We start from the raw sequence: 15,184 nt of genomic DNA, 5'->3' as shown, positions 1-15,184 counted from the left end.
CCCCTCTGAACCATGGGCTTCCAACCACACCTGACCCCCTGCGTGCCGACCCTGTGTGCAGGTGTACAGGTGTGCCTGGGGCAGGATGGCTGTGACGGCCTCACAGAGCCCGGAGAGCTGCCTGCTAGCTTCCAAAGCCTTCATTTCAGGTGGAATTGGCCGTCTCTGCAGGAATCCTACCCTCTCAATTAGTCTGGAATGCTGGGGGCGGGGCCAGCTCCAGGTCACAGAGCGACCTTGTTTACCCAGACCTTAACATCGGCCCTTCCATGCTAATCGATGTAATCAGTGTGGTCCATGCCGCCTCTGGAATGTGCTGTCCACTCCCTGGGTCAGCCGGAGAGAGTCAGGGAGCACCTACCGGCTGTTACCCCAGGGCTGCCCTGACCTGGCTCTTCACTGTGCACATTTGTATCACACCAGACCCTGGCTGGCAGCTTCAGGTGATGAGGCATGTCAGTGCCTTCCCGTTCTGTTATGTTTTGTTTTGTTTTAAATAGGGATGAGGTCTTCCTGTGTTGCCCAGGTTGGTCTCGAACTCCTGGGGTCAAGTGAACCTTCTGCCTCAGCCTCTTAAAGTGCTGGATTACGGGCAGGAGTGACCACACCCGGCCCACCGCTACTTTTTAGATGAAGAGACAGAGTCCCAGAGAAGAAGCAGGGGTTTGGCTGCCGGTCTGGAGCCGGTTCTGCTCGCCTCCAGCCTCTGCCTTGGGCCACCCTGTTCACACAGGAGCTCCTCACAGCCTGAGGCCATGAGCAGGGTCCTCCTAGGTGAGCTGGGCCCCAGGAAGTGCCGTGAGCCGTCAGGAGCCGGCCCCACGTCTCATCCCTATCTCCGGAGCACATTGGCTGCCAGCTCAACAGCTGGCCCCTGGGCAGGCTTGAATCATGACCTGGAACACCAGGTGTCTGTGGCTCCACCCCTGGACCCGTACCCTGTCCAGGTGCCCCAGGGCCAGACTGTTTTGGTTGCACCCTCTGGACGGGCTACCCCCATGACGGCTGCTCATGGAAAGCTGTGGTTCTTAGGGAGCTGCCAATTCGTAGTCCTGTAGCCTGGAGCTACTGGGTGTAAGGTGGGGTGCAGGCGTGTTGGGGGCTGGGGGTCCCAAGAAAGAGGCCGTGGGACCTGTGCACTCATAGGTGCTGGTTGAGGGGCCACCTTGTGGCTATCCTTCCCAGCCAGGGCTGGTCAGGGCTTGTGTGCAGGGCAGCTGAAGCTGTGGAAGGCCACACTGTCCACACAGTGCCCTGTAAGCGCACCATGCCTCAGTTTCCCCATCTGACAAGTGGCACAACAGGAGCCGCTTCCTGGCACAGAGCTCAGGGTCAGGGCCGACGCAGCACTTGTGGGCTGCCGGGAGACCTGAGGGGCTGCCCCTTCCTTGTCTTGGCTGCCACGGGTTACCTGGCAAACTGCTCAAGCCGTGGTACTACTGGGGGTCTATCCTTGGCAGTCAGGGTTGGCCGCTCAGCTGGGAGCCCCTTCTCCTCCCCAGATACATCCTCTCCTTGAGGCTGCAGGGGGTCCTGCTGTCCCCAGGGTTGTCGAGCAGCAGGAATCCAGGAGGGCAGTGCCTGCAGCTCAGATGGGGGCCAGTGGGCAGGGCCGATCTGCTTGGACCCTCCGAGGGTGGCAGGAGAGTGCCCTGTGCCCGTCACTGACCTCAGGTGGTCAGGAAGGAAGGAGAGCTGAGTTGGAGGCCTTACTTTGTCACCGCTCCTCTGAGTGCCTGCTGTGTGCAAAGGCCAGTGGGGGCCCCTTCTTCAGCTGGGCTCTGCCCAGACCCCTGAGCTCTGGGTGGGCCAGGAGGGAGGCCTTGCTGCTCACAGAGGTGGCTCTGCCTGACCCAGCTCCCTTCCCAGGGCACAGTGGGGGCATAGGGTTGGCTCCGTCAGACATTCTGGGACCCACGTCCTTCCTGGGACCCAACCCTCTACCCACTGTCCCCCACCTATTTACCTGTCCCTGCGCCAGAGATGGCTGCCCAGATAAGTCCTGGTTCCCTCCCTTTCTGGAGAGGCTGCGGGGGCTGGAGAGGAACCCACTTGGGCAGAGAGTCAGGGGATTGCCCTGTGTGGAACGCGGGCCTCACCCGTGCCCAGGAATCTGTCCCCTTCTCCGTTGTTGAGGGATGAGTCCCAGATCCCTGACCCTGCAGGGAAGCCCAGCACAGAAAAACACTGAGGCCTGCACACCCTGGCAGCGACTGGTCGTCTGTCGGGAAGGACAGGCCCTGGGAGGGAGGGGGAGGCAGGGAGGGCAGTGGGGAGGGTCAGGAGGAAGTGGGGGAAGGGCCACCCAGGCCCCGATGTGGGGGATGTCTCATGCTTGGGGTGGGGCATTCTCATCTCTGCTTGGTCTCCTGCCATGCTGGGCGGCATTCACTGCTGACCCCAAGTACCAAGAGGATGGGGATGGGATGCTGAGCAGCATCGGGGAGAACGCAAAGGCACCTCCCAGCTCACCCGTCCCCGCCCCGCAAGCACAACCCTTGCCATGGTGTGGGGACCGGAAGGCGGCAGCTTTGGGACCAGACTGCTTCTGCCTTGGGCCGTGCCTCTGGGCCTTTGGTCAGCACCATCGTGTCCTACAAGTCACACTTAGCCTGGTGCCCTCCTGGGCAGGGCAGTGCCACAAGAGCTCAGGCCCAGATGTGCAGGTGCCACTGTTCCACCCACCAGCAGGTCACGTGGGGAACCCTCCCCTTCTGCAGCCTCTGCGTGCTCATCTGTGAAATGGGCGTGGTGGAGTCACCCCTGGCTTGTGTGAGAATCCCAGGGCTGATGCCTGCAGGATCCTGTGGGCTTTGCCCCGCTCCCTGGGCAGAGACAATTCCCCCAGTCCCACCCACGTGGCTGTGTGCAGCAGGTGCTTGCTGACCCTCTGTTCCTGCACAGTCACCTTGTTCACAGACGGACCCCCCTCCTGCCCTGCAAACCCCTCCAAGGGCTGCGGGCTGAGTGTGTCTGGGAGAGTGGCCTGACTCTCCACGCCAGCAGGTCTGAGAGCAGATGGCTGCGGCAGGTGCGGTGGGTGCCCAACCCAGAGCAGCCACCAGGCCTGCAGGACCCTGTCCCGTGTAGGTCAGATGAGCCATAAAACTGAGTTTCCAGGACACTGAGCTAATTAAACCCGGACACCGAGCTAATTAAAGCCAGGCACCGAGCTAATTAAATGCTCCAGAAGCTCGTCGGTGCCCCAGGCTGCTGGCCAGGCTCCAAGTTGGTGAGGAACATTCCGTTTACCTCTTGCTGCCTTGAAGGCGGGTGGCTCCCCTCAGGCCCCTGCCTGTCCTGGGCTCCCTGGGTGCTGCGTGCCCTGTGGCCGCGTCCCACTGTTGCCTTTGGACAAAGCCTGCTCTCCTAGGGCCTGGGGTTCTCCTGTGAGATGGCAGGGGTTGGTTCGAAGGTCTCTGAGGTTTTCAGAGCTTTGTGAAGGGCTGTAGAATCCATTTTCTCTCTCATTGTTGGACAGAGGGTGTAGACGGGGCTTTTTCCTTGAGTTTCTCTCAACTCTCCTTTGTCCATGAGGCAGGAAGAGGGGCGTCCTCAGTCTTTCTCAGTCTTCAGCTCGGGGTGGAGTGGGATGGACAGAGAACTGTGCAGGATCCCAGCCTGAGACGGTCCAGCGCCCCGGGGGAGTGGAGCCCGTGGCTCAGCCGTCTGTCGCCATGGCTGGGGTCACTAAGGGCACAGAGGCTCTGCCAACGAGATCTGGGGTGGGCTTGTGGGGTGGTGGGCGCTGGAGGTGGGACTTCTGCTTGTGGAGGGTGGGCCAGGCATGGAGGTTGGGCTAGGTGTTTCGCGTGGGCGAGGCGTGGAGGGTGGGCCAGGCGTGGAGGGTGGGCCAGGCGTGGAGGGTGGGCCAGGCGTGGAGGGTGGGCCAGGCGTGGAGGGTGGGCCAGGCGTGGAGGGTGGGCCAGGCGTGGGGGGTGGGCCAGGCGTGGGGGGTGGGCCAGGCATGGGGGGTGGGCCAGGTGTGGGGGGTGGGCCAGGCGTGGGGGGTGGGCCAGGTGTCACGTCCACCGGGGCCTTTGAGGGACAGGTGGGGATTGGTGTGGAGCAGGCCTGGGTGCCAGGGTGGCTGGTGAAGGTGGGACTGGGCAGGCTCGGCCTCCATTAGGGGAGCCCCCCAGGTCCCCTCCCCACACAGCTTCCACTTCTGTCTGCTCTCCCAGGCTCCTGTGCTGTCATTCTGGGGTGGTAGGCCATGCAGCCTGTGTGAACCTCACCGTAGACCTCGCTGTGAAGGCTGCGGGGGGCGTCTGGGGGTAGGCTGGCTTCCCCCTGTCCCCTGGGCCAACCTTGCCAGCCTTCTTCTTCCATTAACGTGGGATCCGTCTGAGCCCTCATGGCCCCTCTCGGTCTGGGTCTGGTTTTTGTGCTCTGCCTGGGGTCATGGCAGGTAAGGCCCACCAGGCTCCCTTGCAGGGCAGGGTAGAGCAGCGGCCGCTGGGAGCTGCCTGTACCTCGTCTGCTCTTCTTCCTCTTCTCCTCTGCCCGGCCCCGCCCACCAGCATAAGCCACTAGCACAGGAGTGTTTATGAATTTCTCTTCCAAACCAAATAAGGCAGAGAGCACGCTTGGAGGAGTTGGATCAGGCCAGGGGGAGGGCAGCTGGGGCTTGGACCAGGACCCCGACTCCCTGTAGCTGTCCTGGCCTGGCAGCTGTCATCCGCGAACTCTGATCCTCCCCTGCCCTCACCCGGCCCCTTTCGGAGCTTTCAATGCTCAGCTGGTAGCAAAAGAAGTCAAGACCTAGCAAGGTGCCTGCCCCGGCCAGGAGGCCCAGGTTCTAGCCCTGTAGCTGCCGCTGTGAGCTCTGGGACTGAGACGACTCACGTCCTTCCAGCTTCTGTTCCCTTTGATGAGAGGAAGGCTGGACCAAGCGACCTGCCCTGCTTCTGTCTGTTTCCTTCAGTCCTTTTCCTTTTTGGCCAGTTCACTTGTTGATAACTCCAGCAACACGTGAAAACATTCCCCTTGTAAAGAAAGGAAATGCCGTGGGTAGGAGGGACCAAGGACCTCTTCTGCAGGGGCAAACACAACAGCTTGCTGGGGATCTTCCTGGGCCTTTTTATATATCCTAGACATGAGGAATTTCAGTTTTACACAAAAGGAACGGTAGGCATCTGACTCTATGTGGCTTGTATCACTCAGCAGTGCCGCAGAGCTTGGTGCATGTTTGCTCTCTCATGCTATGTGTCAGGCACTGTTGTCTCAGCAACAATCCTGTGAGGAGGGAGTTATGGTTCTTGATTTATAGACGAACAAACTAAGACAGAGGAGACTGAGCTCGTCTGTGGTCATCTCAGCAGTTGTGAGAGGTCAGGGCCAGAGCCCAGTGGTGTCATTCTGCAGGGCACATACAGACATGACCCACAGGGTTCCACCACACACCCTGCTCCTCGGCCTGCTCTGCAGGTGGGTGCTGAGGCTGTTCCTGCATCTGCTGTGTCTTGTGGGTCCATGGGTGCCTGTGGAGTGGGGGTGGTGGGCTTGCATTTCCAAGTACTGCCCCTGTCACAGGCTTGGGGAGAAGCAGTTGTGCATGAGCTGCTGTGAGCCACAGGTATGACTGGCATCAGAGCAGGAGGAGCCCTGGGAATGGCTGAGTGACGATGGGTGGGGACAGAGCTCACAGAAGCCAGGGTTGCCCCCAGGCCAGGGCACTGCTGGGGCCAAGGCTGGGATGCAGCAGGATGTTGGTCTGTTGGGGAGTGGAGTGGCAGGAAGCCCACAGGGTCAGCTGATACCAGGGGACCCAAAGTGGTGGGAGCCTTGAATGCCAGACCAAGGAACTGGTCTGAGGGCCACACAGTTGGTCTCAGTGCACAGGGACTTGGGCTGAGAGGGTCGTTGCTCCTTGATGGCCATGTCTTTGTGGGAGGAGAGTCTGGGCAGCTACTGCCAGGAACCCACCTGGGCTTGAGACAGTGGGACCACAGGGCTCAGGAGGCTCCTGGGGATTCCTCCCGGGATTCGGCTGCTCTGCCCTCAACCCCAGAGGGCCTGTTGGTCTAGCCCTATATCCTCTCTGCCAGTTAGGTCAGGGCAGAGAAGTAGAGGCACAGAGGGTGGCAGAGGGGTGTCCAGCCAGGCCTTTCTGTGGCACCTTTTGGGGCTGGCTGGAGTCTGTGAAATCTGTGTTAATGGCCCAGACCCTTCCTGCCTCCTGGGGCATCTGCTGGAGCCGAGGCTGCTGGGGGAGTCTGCCTGTGACTTGAGTCTCTTGCTGGACCATGCTGGGCCCAGTTTGCCTGCCTGTGGGATGGGATGGTGCCACCCTTAGGCTGTTGGGAGGACCCAAGGAGGGTGATGCCTCCAGCCATGGCAGCTGGCCCTGCTCCACCCCGCAGCCCGGCTCCTTCAGGGCCAGGAACCCCCAGGTTGTGGACTCCAACCCTTGGGCTCTCCTGCTTCCCAGGTGACGAAGCTTCAACCCGTGGGCTCTCCTTCTCGGGTGAGGAAGCCCTGGAGAAGGTGGATCTCAGTCCAGCCCATGGCTCCATTTCCTTTGAGAAGCTCTTTCTCCCGTCTCTGCCCCCAGCCCTTGTTCAAGCACCTGTCCCTCTCCTATCTCCTAGGCACCATCAGTCCTTTGGGAGACCTGTTCCCACCCGCCCCTGCGCTCACAGGCTGCCAGTGTCCACACAGTCTCAGGCACTGTCATTGGAACCTTTTAACCACACGGGAAAGCAGGCAGGTTGGGTAACTATTACCCGGGGCCTGCACTGGTGCTCCTGCACTGCCAGCCCTCTTGAGGCCACTCCTCGTAACCTCAATGCATCGCGTCTTCCAGCCCCCGACTCTGAGGGCTCAGCCTCCAGGTGGTCTAAGCTGGAGTCTAAACCTGGAATGCCCTCTGCCTGCCTCAGCCCTTCCCTTCCCCAGGGACCGAGGGCCAGTGCAGCTCCCCAGCCACCCGTTTTTTGTTTGTTTTGAGATGGAGTCTCCCTCTGTCGCCCAGGCTGGAGTGTAGTGGCGCGATCTCGGCTCACTGCAAGGTCTTCCTCTTGGGTTCACGCCATTCTCCTGCCTGAGCCTCCTGAGTAGCTGGGACCACAGGTGTCCGCCACCATGCCTGGCTACTTTTTTGTTTTTTTAGTAGAGACGGGTTTCACTGTATTAGCCAGGATGGTCTTGATCTCCTGACCTCGTGATCTGCCCGCCTCAGCCTCCCAAAGTGTTGGGATTACAGGCATGAGCCACTGCACCCAGTCTGTTTGTTTTGATTTTTATTATTTTTTGAGATGGAGTCTTGCTCTATTGCCCAGGCTGGAGTGCAGTGACATAATCTCGGCTCACTGCAAGCTCCACCTCCCTCGTTCAAGCGATTCTCCTGCCTCAGCCTTCCGAGTAGCTGGGATTACAGGCGCCTGCCACCACACCCAGGTAAATTCTGTATTTTTAGTAGAGATGGGGTTTCACCATGTTGGCCAGGCTGGTCTTGAACTCCTGACCTCAAGCCATCTGCCCACCTCGGCCTCCCAAAGTGCTGGAATTACAGGCGTGAGCCACTGTGCCTGGCCCTAGCCACCAGTTTTGTACAGCACTCAGGTGGATGTGATTCCTGAGGACCTGTCACACGAGATCTTCCCGGTCCATCAGCCCACCCGGCCCCACCAGCAGCCACTGCGGCCGTTGGTGGGTCCAGAGTCCCGGGCAGAACAACTGACTCCAGGTTGTGGAGGGGCTTCTGAGGATCCTTCTAGGCACCCAGGTCGGGCAGGTGCCTCCATGCCTAAGACCGAGTTCCTGGTGGACATCGGGCTGGATGTGGGCGTCCTGCACACCCTCCCTGTGGCCTGGTGCCCGTGAGGAGTGGACAGTCACCCTGAGAGCGTAGACCACCCTCGAGGCTCCCAGATGGCGGCTGCAGAGCCCCTCTTCCCTGCCTGGTGTGTGATACCTTCCATGGCTGAAGACACCTCCGGCTGCTCACTCCTGTGACCCTGGACCCAAGTGCTGGGCAACACCTGGACTCCAGGCCCCAGTCCTTCCTTCTCCTGCTGTCCTGGCTCCTGGGTGGCCCCCCCGAGGCTCTGCCCTGTGCTGGGAACCCAGGAATTGCGGCCCTGCCCCCTGGCCCTGGTTTCTCATGTGGGGACCTGCTGGCCAGGTTGACTCCTGACCACTACTGTCTCCTCAGACCTGCTGGTCCCACCCGTCCCCACCTGTCCACCGCCCGAGGCTCTGCTGTGAGGTCGCTCTGCAGCTCTTGGCCTGGGGGCCCCCGTCCTCTCGTGGTGCCTTCTGTACTCTGTCCCCTTTGGAGATGGGAGCTTGGAGGGTAGGTGCCACTGTTGCATGAAAAGGCAGTATAAGCAAAGCAACCCCAGATACGAAGGAGCCGAGAGTCAAAGGAGGCAGACAGAGCAAGTGTGTTGGTGCTGGGCTATTTACTGGCAGGAACTTACAGACGGAAACATGACCTCGGGCAGCCTCGAGACAGGTAGAGCTCTGAACCCAAACGCCCAATCTGGGGCTCGTATCTTGCCCTGGGAGGAATGTGCAGGTGGCTGGGAACGCGGCGGGTGGGGTGGCCAGATTCCTGCTGCAGCATCAGGTTTGGTTAGGAAGAAACGTATGAGGAGTAGGCACTCTTTCTTTTTTTCTTTCCTGCATGTGAATGCCAGGGAATAGGTGTTCCTGCATAAAGATGATACATCAACTAGACAGTTTGGAGGCATTCCCAGACCTCGGGTTAATCGGCAGATTAGCATTTAAATAAAGTTACTCTGTCCCCGCAGCCAGCTAGGCCCGAGCCACATGGTGGGGGCGGGGGTGTCGGCTGTTTGCTGCATCCCAGGCTTGCTCCATCTCCTCATCTGCAATGTGGAGGTGACAGTCGTGGCCTCGCCTAGTGCCACAGGATTGTACAGGACACATCACCCAGCTCCGTGCCTGCACTGGGGGCGGTGGTGACATGGTAGCCGCGGCAGTGACGTGATGGCCGTGGTGGTGATGTGATGGCCTCAGGTGCGCCCACCCTCTGGTTAGGCCTCTCCTCTCCCTGGGGCACAGCGGGTGTCCTCGGGTGGGAGGTTCAGCTGCTGGGCCTGGGACCCCTCCAGCCCCAGCTTTCAGCTCCTGTGCAGGTGTGGAGCAGGACGGCGTGCCAGGGCCTTGGCTCACACGGTGCCCCCAGCTCGTCTCTGCCTGCTCTGCTGTGCAGCCTCAGCTCCTGCGGGTCCCGAGTCATCCAGCTGTGTTGGCCGCAGTCTTTCTGCACCACTTCCTGCGCTCGGCCAGCACTGGCCTGTGGCCCCGGCAGTGTGGGGCCACACACAGGCCGCACCGGCTGTTTCACGGAGCCTCCCTGCTCAAAATCCTGGCCTTGGGTCTCTGTGTGGCTGCTGGAGGGAGCATGTATGAGGTGTCCAGGTTGTGAGACCCCACCCGGCAGCCCTCCCTGTGACAGTCCTTCAGGCCTCGTCAGGCTTGGCTCAGCCCATGTTAGAGGAGGCCAGGCTTGGAGCAGACAGCTGCTCCGCCATCACCACAGGGAGCAAGGGTTGGGCAGGTTCTTGTCTCCCACCCGGGTGTGGGTCAGCTGCAAGGGTCTCATCTCGGGAACTGCATCCTGGCAGGAGGGCTCAGGCGTCTGACATCCCCTGGCAGGTCTTCCTGTGGGCCAGTGGGAGTGGGTGGTGTCCAGCCCTCTGTGTGGAATGTTCCAGTTGAGTGGTGTGTGGTCCTGGTTACCACCATGTGGCATTTGTGGCTTTCCTGGCCAGCACCCACTGAAAGCAGAGGCCAGCCCAGCCCTTGGACACCCAGGGGCCCAGCAGCTACCATGGGGGCAGCCTCTCCCCTCCTTACTGCGCTTCTCTCAGCTGTAGGATGAGGGTCTGTGGATGGGTGATGGCTGGGCTCTCTGCTTCCCAAGGGCCTGGATGTGGGCCACGGAGAGTCAGGCGTGTGCCGGTGGGGCGAGCAGGTTGGGGATTGGGAGCCACAGCTCTCTCTGACCCCATCCCATTGCAGCTGACTCAGGAAAAGGCATGACCCCCACAGGGTCACAGGCCCAGCCTGGGCAGCTCCTGATGGGAACGTGGGAGCCACAGGGCAGGGCAGGCTGCTGTCCCTGCTGCTTGGATTGTCTCAGGCCCCACCTCCCCTCTGGCCAAATTTCTTCCTTCACCGCCTGAGCCTGATCCTCGAAGCTTCTGACTTGCCCTGAGTTGGAGCCAGCCTTCAAGGCCAAAAGCAATGCCGCCTCCTCCAGGCAGCCTGCTCTGATGTCTCCTCCTCTGGCTTTAGCCCACAAAGTCACAGTTGAGGCTACATCAACACACTTAGACCAACAGCACTGCCGGCCACATAGACAACACAGGTAGATACAAGGAGTGTTTCGAAAAGCTGTGGCCCTGCGCCCGGGATGCCTGGACCTGGGTTGGGACCACTCTCGGGAGCTCCTCCCCTCTCACAGCCCACCCCATCTGAAAATGGGGGCATTGGAGCGTTGGCTGCTCCTCGTTCCTTTCCTGCCAGCCGGCTACTCTGAGGACCCCAAGACCAGATAATGGGAGGGGTGGTGGGCTGGGCTGTAACCCTCAGCCCTTCTCATCCCACCCGTCAGGCCGCCCCTGCTTGGTGTCTGTGGCAAGGCTGACAGAAAAGATGGCACCAGGGAGACCAGCCAGGGCCTGCCTGTCTCAGCCCATTCCTGGGCGAGCGGGTGTGCTGGGGGGCGGGGGGGCAGGTGTGCTCTGGGGGGTGGCAGGTGTACTCTGGGGGGGGGGCAAGTGTGCTCTGGGAGCGGGCGGGTGAGCTCTGGGGGTGGGTGTGCTCTGGGGGGGTGGGTGTGCTCTGGAGGGGCGGGTGTGCTCTGGGGGGGCGGGTGTGCTTGGGGGGTGGGTGTGCTCTGGGGGGTGGGTGTGCTCTGGGGGTGGGTGTGCTTTGTGGGTGGGTGTGCTCTGGGGGTGGGTGTGCTCTGGGGGTGGGTGTGCTCTGTGGGGGTGGGTGTGTTCTGGGGGTGGGTGTGCTCTGTGGGTGGGTGTGCTCTGGGGGGCAAGTGTGCTCTGGGAGCGGGCGGGTGAGCTCTGGGGGGATGGGTGTGCTCTGGAGGGGTGGGTGTGCTCTGGGGGGCGGGTGAGCTCTGGGGGGGTGGGTGTGCTCTGGGGGGGCGGGTGTGCTCTGGGGGGCGGGTGTGCTCTGGGGGGGCGGGTGTGCTTGGGGGGTGGGTGTGCTCTGGGGGGTGGGTGTGCTCTGGGGGGTGGGTGTGCTCTGTGGGTGGGTGTGCTCTGAGGGGGCGGGTGTGCTCTGGGGGGGCAGGTGTGCTCTGGGGGGCGGGTGTGCTCTGGGGGGCGGGTGTGCTCTGTGGGTGGGTGTTCTCTGGGGGGGTGGGTGTGCTCCGGGGGGGGTGGGTGTGTTCTGGGGGGTGGGTGTGCTCTGGGGGGGGTGGGTGTGCTCTGGGGGGGCGGGTGTGCTCTGGGGGGGCGGGTGTGCTCTGGGGGCAGCGGGTGGGCTTTGGGCTAAGTTGCCCTCTTCCTCTGTGAGCCTTTTCCTTGTCTGTTTTGTTGGTGAGTGGCTGCCACCTGGGACAAGCCTTAGCTGTCTGTCCAACTGTCCACCATGTCCCCAGACCATAGACCAAGCCTGCTGCTGGGTAGGGCCTGCTGGGTATTGAATGAATGAATGAATGAGTGAGTGAACAAACTCTGGGGGACGTGTTGCTGGCCGGGCTCTCTGCTCTCACCAGAGCAGGCCCGTGGTGGGTCCTGGTCTCAGGCAGGGGACTTGCCCTGCTGGGTAATGTTGGCCTCCTGGGGAACCCCTGCCAAAGTGTCTCCCACGCCCTCCATCGTCCTCTGCCTTTGACTCCGCTCTGCCCCTCAAGGTGCCCCTCTGGCTCGGCCAGGGGCAGGGCGGTCAGGGAGGCTTCCAGCTCCAGCCCACCCCCATCTCCATCCTCAGCCCCTGCACCCGCCTCATCTCCAGTCCCAGCCCCTTGCAGCCTCAGGCTCGGGCTTCTGACAATCCTTTGCAGATTTCAAGGGCTGGTTATTTTTTTTATTCTGGCAAAATATACATCCATAAAACTTGCCATTTTATAGTTTGTTTCCTGAGATGATTTCACCCTGTCCCTCAGGCTGGAGTGAAGCAGCGTGATCATGGCTCACTGCCGCCTCAGCCTCCTGGGCTCAAGTGATCCTCCTGCCCCAGCCTCCCGAGTAGCCGGGAGCACAGGCATGCGCCATCATCCCTGGCTAATTTTTGTATTTTTTTGTAGAGATGGGGTCTCTTTGTTGCCCAGTCTGGTCTTGAACTCCTGGGCTCAAGTGATCCGCCTGCCTTGGCCTCCCAAAGTGCTGGGATTACAGGCCCCAGCCACCACACCCAGCCTAAAGTTTGTCACGTTAGCCACATTTAAGGGCACAGGTCAGCAGCAGTAAGCACGTTCCCGTTGTTGTGCAGCCGTCACCGATACCCATCTCTAGAACTTCGTTTTCCCAAAGGAAACTGCACCCACAGCACCGTCTCCCTGGCCTCCCCACAGCCTCAGGGTCTGGTGACCTTCATCCCCAGGACCTACGCTTCTGCCTGCAGGAGCCCTGCCTGGTGTCCACACCACACTAGGGTGCCCTGCCACGGGCTTTGAACCCAACCCTGGTGCACTTGAACTTGTTCAGCATTGGACATTCCTGGCAGGTCAGACCGTGAGCTCCTCTGCTCTGACGGACGCACGGACGGCTGCCACCTGGCTGGACAGGTGCAGAGGGGAGGTGCCACCTTCTCTGGGGACAGAGCTGGGGCAGAACTCACCTGGCTGAAAAATGCAGCTCTGGAGAACAAGAGAGAACTTCAGAAGCCTTTGCTGTGAATGCGTTTGCCTCCTGCCTCTTGGGCCAGATCTTATTGATTTTTTTTTTTTTTTAATGAAAATGTATAATCGTCAAAAACCTTTAGATTTAAAAGCATGGAGCCGATGGCTATGCTTGGTGCGTTAATGGGAGGAAGAGGGGATCTTAACTTCAGGGAGGGCTCCTGGGGGAGTTGGGGGAGGCTGCTTTGTCCAGCAGGGCGGGCGCTGCCCCCTGGAGCCTTGCACTCCGCGATGCATGTGCTAAGCCGAGGCCGCCTTGAGCCCGTATCAGCGCCGCGCGTGGCTCTTTCGTGTCTGCTTCTGGGAGGGTGGAAGGGTGAAGTCACTGAGGGTGGGAAGGGAGGGGCTGTGCTTGTTGAGTTTGCCGTGCACCCCTGGCCCTTTGAGCTGCAAGCATCAGCCCCACAGTGCCAATGGGGAGATGGGTCTGGAGGCCCCACCAGGCTGAAAGGCCAGGTCTCCTGTGCTGTCCGTGGAGGTCGGGGTCTCCCTCTCCCTGCGCCTCCTCTAACTTGCCCTGCGTTTTCCGTGCCCCTGGTCTAGGGTGAGGCTCCGGGCCTGGGGACTAAGGGACAGGCGGGTTTCAAGGTGAGAGCTGGGCTGGGCTGGGCCTCCCTCCAGAAGACTTCCCGGGGCTCCTGTGGCCCCAAGGACGGGGAAGACAGTGGCACGCATGGCCTCCCCTGTGCACAGAGCCAGGCTATGGAGGGACCCTGTTGGCTACACCGAGGCTGGGGTTTTGGGGTCATGGTGGGAGTGGCAGCCGGGGGTCTCGCTTGGACACGGGTCCGAGCTCACTGTGGCCTCCTTCCTCAGCCTGCTGACCAGGGTCCTGCGGCTGGAGGGTGGGTGGTGGGTGGAGGCTGGAGGGTGGGCTGCTGGTGCCCCTGAGGCAGCAAGAGGTGCCTTTCCAGTCCCAGTGTCCTCCCTGGTAGCCCCGGAAAGGCTGAGTTGTCCCCCAGGCCCCCTGCGAGAAGACCACATCAGGTCCCACCCCTCATCTCCTGACAAACCTCACGTTCCTAGGAGGAAGCAGGCCTGGCTAGCATGTGGCAGGCACAGCCTCCCTGACTGCAGACCCTATCAGATCAGTGCAAGTGCCAGGGGAGACCCCGGGTGGGAGCTGTGTGATTGGGACTGATGCAGGCACTGGCCAGGCTCTCAGGCTGAGGGTGGGAGGCCAGGCCCCGGGACCTTCTGGGAGAGGCAGGAGGGCAGACATGGGACACGGTGTCGGGGCTGCAGCGAGTGCAGCCACGCAGAGCGTTTGGGCTGAGGGCGTGCTGTGTCCCACTGCCCCATACCTGTGCAAGGGCTCCCAGACGTGCAGGGTGCAGGAATCATAGCATTTTTTTGTTTAATTGTTTTTTGAGATGGAGTCTTGCTCCGTCACCCAGGCTGGAGTGCAGTGGCACAATCTCAGTTCACCGCAACCTCCGCCTCCTAGGTTCAAGCGATTCTCCTGCCGCAGCCTCCCGAATACTGGGACTACAGGTGTCCACCACCACACCCAGCTGATTTTTGTATTTTTTGTCAAGACAGGGATTCACCATATTGGCCAGGCTGGCCTTGAACTCCTGACCTCAGGTGATCCTTCTGCCTCAGCCTCTTAAACTGCTGGGATTACAGGCGTGAGCCACCGCACCCAGCCAAGAATAGCATTTTCTTTCTTTCTTTCTTTCTCTTTTGAGACAGAGTCTCGCTCTGTCGGCCAGGCTGGGGTGCAGTGGCACCATCTCAGTGCAACCTCCGCCTCCCAGGTTCAAGCAGTTCTCCTGCCTCAGCCTCCCGAGTAGCTGGGATTACCGGTGCCCGCCACCATGCCCGGCTAATTTTTCTATTTTCAGTAGAGACAGAGTTTCACCATGTTGGCCAGGCTGGTCGCTTTTTTTTTTTTTTTTTTGAGACGGAGTCTTGCTCTGTCACCCAGGCTGGAGTGCAGTGGCACGATCTCGGCTCACTGCAAGCTCCGCCTCCCGGATTCACGCCATTCTCTTGCCTCAGCCTCTCCGAGTAGCTGGGACTACAGGCGCCCGCCACCACGCCCGGCTAATTTTTTGTATTTTTAGTAGAGACGGGGTTTCACCGTGGTCTCGATCTCCTGACCTCGTGATCCGCCCGCCTCGGCCTCCCAAAGTGCTGGGATTACAGGCATGAGCCACCACGCCCGGCCTGGTCAGGCTGGTCTTAAAGTCCTGACCTCAAGTGATCGGCCCACCTTGGCCTCCCAAAGTGCTGGGATGGCAGGTGTGAACCACTGCACCCAGCCCGAGAATAGCATTTTTAAAGGAAAAAAAGGAAGGTTAGGAAGATGGGTCACAACCTCAGCGCCCCGCTGGGAGGCTG

The 15,184-nt window shown here is 60.8% G+C and overlaps 1 protein-coding gene across 2 annotated transcripts in view; it reads left to right on the top strand.

Annotated features, from left to right (window-relative positions):
• PIEZO1 (piezo type mechanosensitive ion channel component 1 (Er blood group)) overlaps positions 1-15,184 on the top strand; it is a 68,994-nt gene that overhangs the window by 21,146 nt on the left and 32,664 nt on the right. The window lies entirely within an intron of this gene.

The sequence above is a fragment of the Symphalangus syndactylus genome, chromosome 11 (assembly GCF_028878055.3).
Source record: "Symphalangus syndactylus isolate Jambi chromosome 11, NHGRI_mSymSyn1-v2.1_pri, whole genome shotgun sequence".
In the NCBI taxonomy this organism is placed as follows: domain Eukaryota; kingdom Metazoa; phylum Chordata; class Mammalia; order Primates; family Hylobatidae; genus Symphalangus; species Symphalangus syndactylus.
This window is presented reverse-complemented; position numbering and strand designations above follow the sequence as displayed.